Source organism: Bombina bombina, chromosome 7, assembly GCF_027579735.1.
Source record: "Bombina bombina isolate aBomBom1 chromosome 7, aBomBom1.pri, whole genome shotgun sequence".
Classification (NCBI taxonomy): domain Eukaryota; kingdom Metazoa; phylum Chordata; class Amphibia; order Anura; family Bombinatoridae; genus Bombina; species Bombina bombina.
Genome location: NC_069505.1, coordinates 368,703,597 through 368,721,666, shown reverse-complemented (window position 1 = coordinate 368,721,666; position 18,070 = coordinate 368,703,597). Strand labels below are relative to the sequence as shown.

The following is an 18,070-nucleotide window of genomic DNA, read 5'->3' as shown; positions in this document are numbered from 1 at the left end:
GCCATCATCCAATCACAAATGCATGTACGTATATTCTTTGAATTTTTGCACATGCTCAGTAGGAGCTGGTGACTCAAAAAGTGTAAATATAAAAAGACTGCACATTTTGTTAATGGAAGCAAAATGGAAATGTGTTTAAAATTGCTGCTCTATCTGAATCATGAAAGTTTAATTTTGACTTTAGTGTCTCTTTAATCCTAACTGGACACAATTAAAGGAAATGAGATATTTAGGATCTGATGATCTATAGCTCTCCTCTTTGGTGAGATTATCTCAAATGTCTTGTCAGTACTTTGAGGACCTTCAATACATTTTATAAAGGCAAATTTTAGTTTGAGAGCTGTTTATCACCCTATGCAAGTTCTGTATGTAAAGGATCAAAATTCATTAAAATTATGGTGGAGATAAAAGTTTGAGATTAAAATCCTCCATGTCTCAAAAGTAAATCAATACAATTTGTTGCACAGGAAATTAACACATCTAGGCAAGTATCCCCGCTTGTTTTTACCCAGTAAAACTCCATATACATGGTTGCCAATGCACAAGAGGATTCTCGGTAAGATATGCAACATCTCAAACTCTTTGCTTCAAATACTGTGTCAAAGTGAAAGTCAACCATAGCGTTTTTGAAACGCTAGGGTTGACTCTTGAAACAAATAAATGGCACTTTCATTCATGAAGTATAAGATACTTCATGCAGAAAGTGCCTTTATTCGTTTCAACCGTTTACCATTCTTAGCTGGTACAGCAGCCAACGGCAAAGCAATATTTTGCTAAGAGGTGACGTTTTCACCTCTTAGCCAATAGCCGAGCGGTAAATCCGGCACCCATGGGCGCCAAACCGGATTTTCTCATGGCTATTGGCTAAGAGGTGAAAACATCACCTCTTAGCAAAAAAATGTTGTTGGCCGCGGGCTGCCGTGGCAGCTAAGAACAAGAACGGCGAACGTTGAAACGAATAAAGGCATTTTCTGCATGAAGTATCTTATACTTCTTGAATGAAAGTGCCATTTATTTGTTTCAAAATCGCTATGGTTGACTTTCACTTTAATACACAGCGATCCACTAATGGGGTGAATGCAGCAAATACAGAAATCACTGCTAGACAAACGCCTACATTACAATATAATGCTCAAAAAAGTATAGACAGAGAGGTGGAGGTAAAATCAGATAGATATAAGTAGAAGGTCTCTGTGGCTAGTGTCATTGGAAGCACATTAAATAACCACTAAACAGAGTAGAATTTAATATTCAACAGATGCATAATGAAAAGACAATGCAAAAACACTTCATTTGAATTTCAAATAAGTGATACTGTAGTTTTTTTTTTTCTGACAATTTTTAGTTACTTAAATTTCCCTTCCCACTGCATCATTTGACAGCCATCAACCAATCACACAATGTATATAGATATATTCTGTGAAAATCTTGCACATGCTCAGTAGGAGCTTGTACCACAGAAAATGCGCATATACAAAATTGTGCACATTTAGATAATGGAAGTGAATTGTAAAGTGGTTTAAAATGGCATGCTATATCTGAATCATCAAAGTTTAATCTTGACTTTAGTGTTCCTTTAAGGGGAAAATAATTTTACTGTGCAATGTTCCTTTAACACACAAAGCCACAAGGTATTACACTGAACAAACATAAGTGCACAGTGGCTCATATTAGCATACTGTGTACTCATAACAACAAGTAGTACATTAGCAAACAGAGACAACAATTAGGGGTAGATTTATCAAAGGCTTGGTAAGCCTTTCGACCCTATACAACTGCAGGTTCTCACAAGAGAACCTGCACGCTGTATTTAACAAGCACGGTCATCAGAACGCTGCTTTCCTAACCTTTCGCCACCTCTAAAGTGGCAAATTTCAATCTTCCCGGTATATTCCGTCCGGAAGATTGACAGCTCCTGCACGCGCGTGATTGGCTGTGTGCTGGCAGGGGGCGGGATTGCACACAAGAGCAAAATAGCACTTGTGTGCAATGCTGAATTCCGCCAGGGGAATTCATCCCGCCAGAGGCAAGCTGCGGCGGATAAATCGCCCCTTTACTCTTCTGTCATGCAGATTAATATATAGACACAGGTGTTCTGCATCTCAGATTAGAACAGTGCAATACAATTTAGTCGCATACTTTCTGCGTTCCAAATGGGAAATCATTAGAGGGACATTGTACTGTAAAACATTTTCCATATCCACTTTAAAGTGATGGTAAATCCCAGCATTTGCAAAACGCTAGGATTTACCATTGTAACAAATAAAGGGGACTTTCATTCATGAAGTATAAAATACTTCATTCTGAAAGCCCCTTTATTTGTTAGCAGCGTTTGCTGCGCTGAGCTGCTAAAGGCAGTCCACGGCAGAACGCAATTTGGCTGAGAGGTTACGTTTCCACCTCTTAGCCAATAGCAGTGTGGGAAATACAGCTTGGCACCGCAAAACCTGGCACCAAGCTGTATTTCCTGCACGGCTATTGGCTAAGAGGTGGAAACGTCACCTCTCAGCCAAAGATTCAGCTAGAGAATAGAATTTTAAACAACATTCCAATTTACTTCTATTATCTAATTTGCTTCATTATTTAGATATCCTTTGTTGATGAAATAGCAATGCACATGAGTGAGCCAATCACACGAGACCTCTATGTGCAGCCACCAATCAGCAGCTAGTGAGCCTATCTAGATATGCTTTTGGCAAAGAATATCAAGAGAATAAAGCAAATTAGATAATAGAAGTAAGTTATAAAGTTGTTTAAAATTGCATGCTCTTTCTAAATCATGAAAAATAATAATTTGTGTTTCATGTCCCTTTAACTTCCCAGAAGTGTGTGTGTGTGGGGGGGTATGAGTATGTTGTCCCTTTAAAGGGACAAACTAATGTGAAAAATAGCAGGCTCCAATTCATTAGTACATGTAAGTTTTGCTTTTCTGTCCATAGATATCTATGTGTTTAACCCCCATGTAATCCCTGCTTGGAAGCTGCAAGCATTTTACTTTCTAAAAGCGGGATATAAATAGGGTAGAGTCAGCAGTTGGAGGACCAGTGAGTAAAAGCTCCCAAACAATGACAGTCCCGCAAAATATAACAGTTGGGTGCTCAGCATCTTATGATCTGTTTAAAAGGACAATGTATTTGGGCAAGAAGTTGTGAAGATGTTATTGTATTCAAAGCTGCTGCAGGAAAACCCTTTCAAATCTACTGGACTGGACATTATTTTGGTTCCCTTATGGAGGTTGATATCTGCTGCTGTCTCTTGTTTACATAGATGTTTTATTGCCAATACAGTACTACAGTAATAAAGTTATCAGTACAGGTGGTGGTTTCAACAGGCAAAACCATTTTTTTCCAAATGACAACATAAAGATAAAGGGTTGTTTGTAAATAATTTATTACACTCCAGTTGGGAAAATGGATTTTGAGAACACATTAAAATGAAATAGAATTTACAGCACACTGTCCCTTTACCGCCACTTACAAAGGTCTCACAAGTTAAAAAAAACAAGCAAAAAAACCCCCACAAACAGTTGATACTTCTGTTCTAACTTCAACGGATTGTAACTCCGGTCCCCAGTAACGAATCATGCTGATTTTTGGACTGTGGCATCTGGGGACCGAGAGCTCCACCGGGATCACCGCCACCCCTAGGTATTGGGATTATGTGAGACTGTGGCTCCTATGGAGGTGCCGGGCTGTCTGGAGGGGCGGGAATGGCGGGAAAATTGTGGGATTGTCCTTTGTGTTATCAAGATGAGCTGTGTGTATAAAAGGAGTGTATGTTTTACAATAAAATCAGTTCTTGTTCAACCTGAATACTAGTCTGTCTAGTTATTTGGGTGGGCTCCAGCTAAAATCACTTTCCTGGGCTACATAGCAGCCTGTTCCAGGCAGAGAAAGGATCATCAGGCAGAGCTACCCAGTCTGGGTAGCTGGAGTCTGCCACAGGGTGGGACCCTGGGTACTGATGCTGTCGGGCATCAGGGGTGACTACAGGCTGTGGTCACTTGCCAGCTACAGAGCTGCAGTCGGCAGGGAGGAAGCAGGACCTGTTTGGCAGAGCTACCCAGTTGGGGTAGCCGGGGTATCCGTCACACCAACCTATACTGAAAATTTCAATACTTAAAGGACCAGTCAACACAGTAGATTTGCATACTCAACAAATGCAAGATAACAAGACAATGCAATAGCACTTAGTCAACTTCAAATAAGTAGATTTTTTTTTCTGACAATTTTAAAAGTTATGTCTTTTTCCACTCCCCCTGTACCATGTGACAGCCATCAGTCAATCACAAATGCATACACGTACCATGTGACAGCCATCAGCCATTCATAAATGCATACACACTTATTCTTGCACATGCTCAGTAGGAGCTGGTAACTCAAAAAGTTTAAATATAAAAAGACTGCACATTTTGTTAATGGAAGTAAATTGGAAAGTTGTTTAAAATGGCATGCTCTATCTGAATAATGAAAGTTTAATTTTGATTGAGTGTCCCTTTAAATGGATATTAAACCCATTTTTTTATTTCATGATCAGATAGAGCATGTAATTTTAAGCAACTTTATGTTTTACTCCTATTATCACATTTTCTTCATTCTCTTGGTATCTTTATTTAAAAAAGCAGGAATTTTTGGTTTAGCACCTTGGGTAGCACTTGCTGAATGGTGGCTACATTTAACCACCAATCAGCAAGCGCTACCCAGGTGCTGAACTAAAGATGGGCTGGTTAGTAAGCTTTACATTCCTGCTATTTCAAATAAAGTTACCAAGGGAACTAAGAAAAAATTATAATAGGAGTAAATTAGAAAGTTGCTTAAAATTTCATGCTATATCTGAATCATGAAAGAAAAATTTGGGAGATGTTAAAAAAAATTCTCCAGTATGAAGAGAAAACATGCACAAACTTTTTTTTTTGAGCATTATAATCTTTTGGTAATGTATTTATTTTACACTGAAATGAAACTAATTGAACATTATAGAAATAATTATATATCATTGTTTTTCTTAGATAATCTTGTCAGAGAAGAAAACCTTAAATCATGGGGCCCTATATTATAGAGACAACTAACTACTCTAGGAAAGTGGAATGTTATGTAGATGTAAAAAAAATCCATACGTCCACTGATGGACACAAATTAACAAACTTAAAGGGACTAAATTATTAATTATTATTATTTACAACTTAGCATTTATTTACAATAAACAAATGGAGCCCACATTTATTTTTGTATCTACGAAAATCCATTTGAAAGTGTAATAGTTTTGTTCCTGTCCACAATAACATTGCTTTTTGTTCCTATGTTTTTATGTGTTCCTCTCCACCAACAGAGCTGATGGCGTTCTATTAATAATAAAATTGATAGTTAAAAAAATATCTAAAAGGAGCAGATCTGGGAGATCTGTATTTTAGAATGGGTTTGTAATTACAAACATAATGGTTAGTGCCTTGAATATAGAAATGCCATTATGATTGCCACGCTAGCGCTGTGTGTCCCCAGGGTAGGAACCTTTCTTCCCGGGCGGAACGTTATGTCAGGCATCTATTGTTCCCGGCGGTACGGTACTGATCGGACAGGCCTGCAGGGACTGAGCGGAGGCGGGGGAGGCCGGAACTTGAGCCAGGGGAGCCGGGAGAACTAAGACACCGAGGCCCGAGCGGTGGTACCGAATTGTAAGGAGCTAGGAGCTGAGTGAGAGCCTCCGTATGTTATGTGTCTGCTTGTAGCGACTAGTGAGTCTGTGTGGTCATATTGTTGTGCTATACACACTGTGTGTCAGTATCTGTAGTTGTAACAATAATACGTTTGTGTTGCATGTGGCTGTGTGTACAAATAGCTACATCTGCTGTCCGTGTCTTAGGATAAACTGAGTGTAAATATTTACATGTGTGAGATACCCTGAGTGTAAATATGTACTTGTGTGAGATGCACTGAGTGTAAATATGTACATGCGTGAGATACACTGAGTGTGTAAATATTTACACGTGTGAGATACACTGAGTGTGTAAATATTTACATGTGTGAGATAACCTGAGTGTGTAAATATTTACATGTGTGAGATAACCTGAGTGTGTAAATATTTACATGTGTGAGATAACCTGAGTGTGTAAATATTTACATGTGTGAGATAACCTGAGTGTGTAAATATTTACATGTGCGAGATACCCTGAGTGTGTAAATATTTACATGTGCGAGATGCCCTGAGTGTGTAAATATTTACATGTGCGAGATGCCCTGAGTGTGTAAATATTTACATGTGCGAGATGCCCTGAGTGTGTAAATATTTACATGTGCGAGATGCCCTGAGTGTGTAAATATTTACATGTGCGAGATGCACTGAGTGTAAATATGTACATGTGCGAGATGCACTGAGTGTAAATATGTACATGTGCGAGATGCACTGAGTGTAAATATGTACATGTGCGAGATGCACTGAGTGTAAATATGTACATGTGCGAGATGCACTGAGTGTGTAAATATTTACACGTGTGAGATGCACTGAGTGTGTAAATATTTACATGTGTGAGATAACCTGAGTGTGTAAATATTTACATGTGTGAGATAACCTGAGTGTGTAAATATTTACATGTGTGAGATAACCTGAGTGTGTAAATATTTACATGTGTGAGATAACCTGAGTGTGTAAATATTTACATGTGTGAGATACCCTGAGTGTGTAAATATTTACATGTGCGAGATGCCCTGAGTGTGTAAATATTTACATGTGCGAGATGCCCTGAGTGTGTAAATATTTACATGTGCGAGATGCCCTGAGTGTGTAAATATTTACATGTGCGAGATGCCCTGAGTGTGTAAATATTTACATGTGCGAGATGCCCTGAGTGTGTAAATATTTACATGTGCGAGATGCACTGAGTGTAAATATGTACATGTGCGAGATGCACTGAGTGTAAATATGTACATGTGCGAGATGCACTGAGTGTAAATATGTACATGTGCGAGATGCACTGAGTGTAAATATGTACATGTGCGAGATGCACTGAGTGTAAATATGTACATGTGCGAGATGCACTGAGTGTAAATATGTACATGTGCGAGATGCACTGAGTGTAAATATGTACATGTGCGAAATGCACTGAGTGTAAATATGTACATGTGCGAAATGCACTGAGTGTAAATATGTACATGTGCGAAATGCACTGAGTGTAAATATGTACATGTGTGAGATGCACTGAGTGTAAATATGTACATGTGTGAGATGCACTGAGTGTAAATATTTACATGTGTGAGATGCACTGAGTGAAAATATTTGCATTAGCTGCATGTGTGAGAAGCACTGACTAAATATTTACATGTGTAAGATGCACTGACTGTAAATATTTACATTAGCTGCATGTGTGAGATGCAATTACTGTAAATATTTACATGTGTGAGATGCACTGACTGTAAATATTCACATGTGTGAGATGCAATGACTGTAAATATCTACATTAGCTGCATGCCTGTGAAGCACTGATTGTAACTATTTACACTTGTTGCATGTGTGAGATGCATTGATTGTAAATATTTTCTCTTGCTGCATGCGGTAGAAGCACTGATTGCAAATATTTACACTTGCTGCATGCATGAGATGCACTGATTGTAAATATTTACACTTGCTGCATGCGTGAGAAGCACTGATTGTAAATATTTACACTTGTTGCATGCATGGGAAGCACTGATTGTAAATATTTACACTTGCTGCATGTGTGAAAAGCACTGATTGTAAATATTTACACTTGCTGCATGTGTGAGAAGCACTGATTGTAAATATTTACACTTGCTGCATGTGTGAGAAGCACCGATTGTAAATATTTACACTTGCTGCATGCGTGAGAAGCACTGATTGTAAATATTTACACTTGCTGCATGTGTGAGAAGCACCGATTGTAAATATTTACACTTGCTGCATGCGTGAGAAGCACTGATTGTAAATATTTACACTTGCTGCATGTGTGAAAAGCACTGATTGTAAATATTTACACTTGCTGCATGTGTGAAAAGCACTGATTGTAAATATTTACACTTGCTGCATGTGTGAAAAGCACTGATTGTAAATATTTACACTTCCATGCGTGAGAAGCACTGATTGTAAATATTTACACTTGCTGCATGCGTGAGAAGCACTGATTGTAAATATTTACACTTGCTGCATGCGTGAGAAGCACTGATTGTAAATATTTACACTTGCTGCATGCGTGAGAAGCACTGATTGTAACTATTTACACTTGTTGCATGCGTGAGAAGCACTGATTGTAAATATTTACACTTGCTGCATGTGTGAAAAGCACTGATTGTAAATATTTACACTTGCTGCATGTGTGAGAAGCACTGATTGTAAATATTTACACTTGCTGCATGTGTGAGAAGCACTGATTGTAAATATTTACACTTGCTGCATGTGTGAAAAGCACTGATTGTAAATATTTACACTTCCATGCGTGAGAAGCACCGATTGTAAATATTTACACTTGCTGCATGCGTGAGAAGCACCGATTGTAAATATTTACACTTGCTGCATGTGTGAGAAGCACCGATTGTAAATATTTACACTTGCTGCATGCGTGAGAAGCACTGATTGTAAATATTTACACTTGCTGCATGTGTGAGAAGCACCGATTGTAAATATTTACACTTGCTGCATGCGTGAGAAGCACTGATTGTAAATATTTACACTTGCTGCATGTGTGAGAAGCACTGATTGTAAATATTTACACTTGCTGCATGCGTGAGAAGCACTGATTGTAAATATTTACACTTGCTGCATGTGTGAGAAGCACTGATTGTAAATATTTACACTTGCTGCATGTGTGAGAAGCACTGATTGTAAATATTTACACTTGCTGCATGCGTGAGAAGCACCGATTGTAAATATTTACACTTGCTGCATGTGTGAAAAGCACTGATTGTAAATATTTACACTTGCATGTGTGAGAAGCACCGATTGTAAATATTTACACTTGCTGCATGCGTGAGAAGCACTGATTGTAAATATTTACACTTGCTGCATGTGTGAAAAGCACCGATTTGTAAATATTTACACTTGCTGCATGCGTGAGAAGCACTGATTGTAAATATTTACACTTGCTGCATGTGTGAAAAGCACTGATTGTAAATATTTACACTTGCTGCATGCGTGAGAAGCACTGATTGTAAATATTTACACTTGCTGCATGCGTGAGAAGCACTGATTGTAAATATTTACACTTGCTGCATGTGTGAGAAGCACTGATTGTAAATATTTACACTTGCTGCATGTGTGAAAAGCACTGATTGTAAATATTTACACTTGCTGCATGTGTGAGAAGCACCGATTGTAAATATTTACACTTGCTGCATGCGTGAGAAGCACTGATTGTAAATATTTACACTTGCTGCATGCGTGAGAAGCACTGATTGTAAATATTTACACTTGCTGCATGCGTGAGAAGCACTGATTGTAAATATTTACACTTGCTGCATGTGTGAAAAGCACTGATTGTAAATATTTACACTTGCTGCATGTGTGAAAAGCACCGATTGTAAATATTTACACTTGCTGCATGTGTGAGAAGCACCGATTGTAAATATTTACACTTGCTGCATGCGTGAGAAGCACTGATTGTAAATATTTACACTTGCTGCATGCGTGAGAAGCACTGATTGTAAATATTTACACTTGCTGCATGCGTGAGAAGCACTGATTGTAAATATTTACACTTGCTGCATGTGTGAAAAGCACTGATTGTAAATATTTACACTTGCTGCATGTGTGAGAAGCACCGATTGTAAATATTTACACTTGCTGCATGTGTGAGAAGCACCGATTGTAAATATTTACACTTGCTGCATGTGTGAGAAGCACCGATTGTAAATATTTACACTTGCTGCATGCGTGAGAAGCACTGATTGTAAATATTTACACTTGCTGCATGTGTGAAAAGCACCGATTTGTAAATATTTACACTTGCTGCATGTGTGAGAAGCACCGATTGTAAATATTTACACTTGCTGCATGCGTGAAAAGCACTGATTGTAAATATTTACACTTGCTGCATGCGTGAAAAGCACTGATTGTAAATATTTACACTTGCTGCATGTGTGAGAAGCACCGATTGTAAATATTTACACTTGCTGCATGCGTGAGAAGCACTGATTGTAAATATTTACACTTGCTGCATGCGTGAAAAGCACTGATTGTAAATATTTACACTAACTACTGTGAGATATAACATAATTAAATGTCTACATTAAGAGGATGTGTGTGATATTCTGACACAAAATAACTACATTAAGTGAGATATCCTCCCAATAAATATTTATGTGGGAAATATCCTGACTTTACATATTTACAAAAACTGAATATGTGGCACATCCTGACTGTAAATATTTAAATGCAGTGCATGTGTGAGATGATCATACTGTAAGTATATACATTACACTGGATGTGTTAGATATCTTGATTGTACATATTTACATGTATTTGAATAAAGGTTGCTATATCTGCTTTTTGTGTAGGATAATCTTAATGCATATTTACATGTATTAGATGTGTCAGCTATATAACGTTTGATCTTTGGGATATCTTGGGGGTACATTTTTGTGTTCAATATCTCAACCATAAATATTTACATTCACCACATATGTGGGGTAACATGACTGTAAGTATTTTTGGTCAAAGTCTGTGTTGGGTAAACACTCACTGTAAATATAACTGGGTATGTAGGATAACCTTATTGTAAATATTTAAATACACTGGATATGTGGAATACCATTGGGCAATGTAACAGAACATATTAATATTAAATATTATTATTAAAATTACAGGAAAAGGGGACAAAAGAAATAATGAGAGTATATTTCAGAGGTTTTTTATATATGCAATTTATCATTTTATATTACCATCTCAAAGTGTTTAATGTCCCTTTAAAGCAGGGGTTGGCTCCCTGGCTCCTGGGTTTGTCGAGCCCTGCCTTAAAGTGATGGTAAACTCTCCCTTTATAACCCTTTCGTGACAGGGTTAAAGTGCCTACATCGGAACACCTGTTCCGATGTAGACAAATTGAAACTACGCGATCGTGCATACGATCGCAAGATTTCAATTATTGAATCGCATCTGGGGGGCGTCCCTACAACCCTAGGAAAGCCCTCCAGACCGCAATCAAGTCCTAGAAGCACAGAAGGCTTCAGGACAGCTGTTAGCTATGACGTTCTATTCCGTCATAACGGCTTTAAAGCTCAGTGTAATTATGAGTAGAACGGCATAACGGCATTAAAAGGTTAAAATCAGATCTGGAATGTTAGTGATATTTTAGATGGAGTTTAATTAATCAGTTTTAATTATGATGCGTTATAACTTACTTTTTAATATAGAGATAACATTTAAATACCCGCTCTCTGCTGCCCACTTCAATAGTCAATTTTTCTGTGAGCTAACGGTTTGAATTGTTCTCTTATCACCACTATAGCTACAATAAAAGTGCCATATGGGGGGAGCACTGATTGGACAACAATTCAAACTGTTATCTGACAGAAAATGTGACTATTGAAGTGTGCTGTGGAGCGCAGGGGATTAGAATTTCATATCTATAGTAAAAAGTAAGTTACAGCGCATCTTCATTACATCTGATGAATTCCACTCCATCTAAAATATCACTAATATTACGGATCTGATTTTAAAAAGGGAGAGTTTACCATTATTTTTAAGCAGCACCTGAGTCTATCATTATGTGGCCAAGTACTGTAACCAACGCTTGTTTTTTTTGCTTTTAACTTAAAGGGACAGTAAAGTCATAATTAGAGCGTACAATTTTAAACAACTTTCCAAATTACTTCTATTATTTAGTTTGCTTCCTTCTGTTGTTATCCTTTTGCTGAAAGGCTTATCTAGGTAAGCTCAGGAGCAGCAAAGAACCTAGGTTCTAGCTGCTGACTGGTGGCTGCATATATATATATATATATATATATATATATATATATATATATATATACCGATTGTCAGTGGCTCACCCATGTGTCAGTTAGAAACCAGTAGTGCATTGCTGCTCCTTCAACAAATGATACCAAGAGAATGAAGCAAATTTGATAATAGAAGTAAACTGGAAAGTTGTTTAAAATGTTATGTTCTACCTAAATCATGAAAGACAAATGTTGGCTTTGATGTCCCTTTACCTGTGTGCATCTAAAGGCAGTGCTGGCTGTAATAGGTACCCCACTGCTGATTTGCTCCTCAAATGTGTCCTTTTCAGGACTAGCAATGCACTGTGCCTTGAAGTGGAACTTTAACTTTATGTTTAACCAATTGCAGATAGAGAATACAATTTTTAAAAAAGTTTCATATTTATTCTGTTATCAAATTTATTTAATTCTCATGTTATTCTTTGTTAAAGAGATACCTAGGTAGGTAGCGTACACATGCCTGAGGAACTACATGACAGGAAATAGTGCTGCCATCTAGTGCTCCTGCTAATGTATAAAATTGTTGCAAAATTGCTGCGCTATAGTACTGCAGACACGTGCACACTCCTGAGCTTACATTTCTGCTTTTTAACAAAGGATAACAAGAAAACAAAGAAAATTTGATAATAGAAGCAAATTAGAAAGTTGTTTAAAATTGTATGTTCTATCTGAATCATGAAAGGAAAAAAATGGGTTTTATGTCCCTTTAACCCTTTGAGTGCTAAGCACTTTCTCACCTGGGTGCTAACTTTTTTTTAATGTTTTTTTTTTTTATTATTATTTTTTTAACAATTTTTTTTAAACTTTTTTTTATTTTATTTTTTCAGAACCCCACTACACTACTTGAAAGGTTAGGCGATTACCTTTCCAATGGTGGGTCTTAGGGGTCTGTAGCTGCTTAGATGCCTGAGATATAGGCTTCTAAGCAGCATGCCCCCTGCTCCTATACTGAACATTGTTAAGTATAAATAAAGTTGCGCGGTGACATCATCACGATTTAGCGTGTGACGTCACCACATAAAACAGGAAGCCCCGGTGATGCCTGTCACTTTACAGACACGATTGTCGGGTGGGAGCCCCCAGATCTCCCTCAAGGTGGGAAAGTGCTAGTGACGACTCTGAGCCGTCATTAGCACCAGAGTGGGAAACTCTGTGATGGCTCAGAGCCGTCATTAGCACTCAAAAGGTTAAACACACAGAAACAAATTACATTAGAATGTTTCTTTAAATGAACACTGTAGTGTTTAAATATAATGCTCTATGTTAGAGCTTTTTTCTTTTAAAACAGATTCCTTTCTTATACTTTGCTATTTACCTTATTCAACTGGGTTAACATCTTTATTTTGACCCACATGAGGATACCACCAGTGATTGGAGCATACACATTTGGTTGGAAACATACAACTAGTGGGCGATCAAATAAGAATCAGGCATACATGTGTATTCTGTAATTACTGGCTGTGGCATAGGAGCACTATTTTGAATATCTTTTTACCCTCCTTGCAGGGGGTTAAATACATCGTAAAACGAAAGGATTTTTATTGCTACTTACTAGAAGGACACAGCTGGTGAGTGTTCAGAAATGGCACAGGATCGCGCTGGGTGAACGGGCTTCTGGATAGGGAGGTGTATTTGTATTGTTGTTCTTGCATGCTGTATCTGACCTCATAAATTATTCTGCATTATAATCCTCATGTGAGATAGTTATGTTTCAGAATTGTCTATTGTCTGACCACATAAACACAGGCCCTGTTACTTTGCATTGGTAATCATTTGCTCTTAAATTTGTCTTGTTGTACACAAACTGTGTTACCCTTTATGCATTGAAAGTAACATTATTGGTATATATATATATTTTTTTAAGTTGTTCTCCTAGAACAGGGGTTGGATAAATTATTTCTTGGGAGCCAACAAGAATGTAGAGGAGTAGAATGATCTCTACAAGCCATAGAAGGCTTTTTAATTTTTAGGTATTTTGTTGTGCCCCCCCCCCCCTAGTTCCCGAGCTGTGCCCTGGTTTATTTGAACCTAATATTTCTTTATCTCATCCAACTAATGCATAGTAAAGTGTTGCTAAACTTTCCCCTTTGTTTAAACAGATCATGGAATCTTAGCAATATTTTAGATGGAATTTATGTAATTAAAGGGACATAAAACCCCAAAACATTATTTCATGATTCAGATAGAGAATACAATTTTAAACAACTTTCCAATTTACTTCTATTATTTAATTTGCTTCTTTCTCTTGTTATCATTTGCTGAAAGGTTTATCTAGGCAAGTTCATGAGCAACAGAGAACCTAGGTTCTAGCTGTTGATTGGTGGCTGCATAGATATATTGAATGTGATTGGCTCACCCATGTGTTCAGTTAGAAACTAGTAGTGCATTGCTGCTCCTTCAACAAATGATACCAAGAGAATGAAACAGATTAGATAATAGAAGTAAATTAGAAAGTTGTTTAAAATTGTATTCTCTATCTGAATCATGAAAGAAAAATTTTGGCTTTCATGTACCTTTAAGATACGTTATAACTTACTTTTTAATGTAGCCCTGAAATTCAAATATTCCGCGCTTCGGCCGACCTCTTCAAAAGTATTTTTTTGTGGGCTAACAGTTTGAATAAATCGGCGCTCTAGCCACATACCACACTCAATTTGTTTTTTTGAAGCTAGAGCATTGATTGGAGAACAGTTAAAGGGACAGTGTAGTGAAAAAAGAAACTTTCATAATTTAGATCGGGCATGCAGTTTTAAACAACTTTCCAATTAACTTTAATCATCAATTTTGCTTTGTTCTCTTGGTATTCTTAGTTGAAAGCTAAACCTAGGTAGGCTCATAGGCTAATTTCTTAGCCCTAGAAGGCCGCCTCTTATCTGAATGCAATTTGATATTTTTTGACAACTAGAGGGTGTTAGTTCATGTGTGCCACATAGATAACATTGTGCTCACGTCCATGAAGTTACCTAGGAGTCAGCACTGATTGGATACATGCAAATCTGTCAAAAGCACTGAGATAAGGGGGCAGTCTGCAGAGGCTTAGATACAAGGTAATCACAAAGGTAAAAAGTATATTAATATAACTGTTGTTTATGCACAACTGGGGAATGAGTTATAAGGGGATTATCTATCTTTTTAAACAATAGTCTACTGGTGTAGACTGTCCCTTTAACTCACAAAAAAAAAATACTTGAAGTGGGCGGCCGGAGCACGGGGTATTTTAATTTCAGTGCTACATTAAAAAGTAAGTTAAAGCACATCTTCATTAAAACTCATGAATTAAACTCCATCTAAAATGTATCTATTTTAATCTTATTTATAATCTATTTATATCAGGGCTCGACAAATCCCGGAAGCAGAGATTCTTACAATTTTACTTCTGGCTCCTGACCTTTTGATTATTCCAGAGCTTGACAAACTTATATAAAGCTTTGAAAACTAGTTAGATAAATTGCGGAGCCACCTAAAGGCAATGGCCAGGCAATGGTTTTTGTATATAGAAGAATGAAGAATAATCTAAAAATATAAACACCAGTGGTGCAATTCTTAGAGCCATGCAACCCTGGCCCCCTTGCTTTTTCAAGCTCAGTATTATGCTACATATATCTATATACAATCAGCCTTGTTTGCTTTCGCCTATTCAAATAAATGATCCCTTTAATAAAAGCTATAGCTGTATATAAAGGGGATGATCTTTCATGATTTAGGTCGAACATACACTTTGTTTAATTTGTTCAATTCTCTTGGTATCATGTGTTTAAAGGAGCAGCAATGCACTACTGGTTTCTAACTGAACACATGGATAAGCGAGCCAATGACAATTGGTGTCTGTGTATATGTATGTGTATATATATATATATATATATATATATATATATATATATATATATATGCAGCCACCAATCAGCAGCTAGAACGTAGGTTCTTTAGATTAGCTCAGGAGCAGCAGATAAACCTTTCAGCAAAGGATAAAAAGAGAAGGAATGAAATTAAATAATAGAAGTAAATTGGAAAGTTGTTTAAAATTGTATGATGTGGCTGAACCATGAAAGTTTATTGGCACAGTAAACACCTTGGAATGTCAAGACAGTGTTGCTATACAATAACATATCAGCCAAGTCTTAATGTGTTTTTAAATAAATTAACATCCTTTTACTGCAATTATTTATCAATAGCCAAACTCCAAAACTAGGAGCCAATCTGAGCTTTAGTTCTCAGACAACAAGGCTAACTCCGGCTATAATGTTAGTATAAAGTGCATTATTTTGCAGTTGTTATCTGATAAAGCGAATTAGGGACAGTTATGTAGCAGGGTTAATCTTGAGAAGTGAACAGGTGCATTTCATGTTCTAAGAATTTGAAGCTTTCAGAGCTAAATTACATAAAAAGGGGGCAAAATAATTGATGAAAGTATATTGCAAAGTTGTTTCATTATGTATAATTAATTACAGGGTGGATAAAAATCAATGATTTAAAAAAAACCAAAAAAAAAAACAGATTTGTTTTGTAAAAAAAAAATGCTTTTTGAGGAAAAATATATCTAGAGATAGCTTCTGTTTAAATTACATTATTATCCAAAGATTATTTATATGTAAATAAGGATTACTTTTTTAATTTTGTAGCATTAAGCTGTAATCTTTATTTGTAAATTAAAGTGATGGTAAACTCTCCCTTTTATAAAAACAGATCCGTAACGTTAGTGATATTTTAGACGGAGTTTAATTCATCAGTTGTAATGAAGATTCACTATAAATTACTTTTTAATGTAGATATGAAATTTAAATATTTCGCACTCCGGGCTCCCACTAGAAAAGTTTTTCTGTGACCTAATGGTTTAAATTGTTGTCCAATCAGTGCTATAGCTTCAACAAAAGTGCAATATGGGGAGAGCTCTGATTGGAGAATAGTTTAAACCTTTAGCTCCCAGAAAAAATTACTTTTGAAGTGGGCGGCGGAGCGGGGGGAATATGGATTTCATATCTATGTTAAAAAGTAAGTTATATTGCATCTCCATTACATCTGATGAATTAAACTCCATCTAAAATATCACTAACATTCCGGATATGTTTTTATAAAGGGGAGAGTTACATCACTTTAATTCCTTTAATCCATTTATATTGTCTGATGCGTTTCCAACGGAGCTATCCAGGCTCCAATCCATTTACACTGTTATGCTCTCCCAGAGGTTTCTGTAAAATTTGGTATTTTTTCTATCTAGAATATATTACATATTCTTTAGGGCTGAAACAACTAATCAACTAAATTGATAATAACCGATAATGAATATAGTTGTCAACGATTTTCATCATCGATTAGTTGATTGGTCGATTAGTAGGGCCACTTGCAGCACGCAGCCACACTAGGGAAGGCGTGCCCAGCGGGGAAGAGATCAGAGAAGACGTGTGGGAATAGAGAAGTCAGAAGTGTGCTAGTTATTTGCTGCACATTGGGTATCTATTGGACATCGGCAACACTGCATCACATAACGTAACCTTTTTTTTTTCCTCTGCACACTGGAGAATTTAAAATATAATCCTGCCTTCCATATACATGCTGATACCCAAAGGCAGGGATTTTCAGGTATCGGCATGTATATGGAAAGCAAATGTGTCCGGAGGTTCTTCCTATTTATGTACTTACAGTAGATATAGCACAAAATACATTATTTTCAGTATATGATTCAGGCAACAGTTTGTTATCTTACAAGTTACAATGATTAATTTTTCATTGAAACCGAAACAAACTTCTCTTGGCTTTAGAGTTTAGATCATAAAAATGCAGTCAGACCAGAGATCTCCCCTTGGGTCCCAGCAAGTTCTTTAATCCGGTCCCTCACCTCGGCACCTCCCCTTCCATGCGATCCGGTGCCTGCGATCTCCCCACACCCCATGCGATCCTAACAGACAGCTCTTGGAAAAAAATAAAATAAACATCAACTGCTGACTGCATACAACACTGCTGATTTCTGGTGATGTGCATATACAGTATAAGCAACTTATATATGCACATTACCAGAAATCAGCAGTGTTGTATGCAGTCAGCTGTTGATGGTTTTTTAATATTTTTTTTCAAGAGCTGCCTGTTAGGATCGCATGGGGGTGTGGGGAGATTGCGGGCACCGGATCGCATGGAAGTTG

General features: G+C 37.1%; 1 protein-coding gene across 1 annotated transcript in view; it reads left to right on the top strand.

Moving 5' to 3' along the window:
• Window positions 1-5,564: 5,564 nt before the first annotated feature.
• RAD54L2 (RAD54 like 2) overlaps window positions 5,565-18,070 on the top strand; it is a 197,215-nt gene continuing 184,709 nt past the window's right edge. Inside the window, exon 1 of the mRNA XM_053689399.1 lies at window positions 5,565-5,671. The gene's annotated coding sequence lies outside the window, so the exon portion shown is untranslated. The remainder of the gene's footprint in view (window positions 5,672-18,070) is intronic.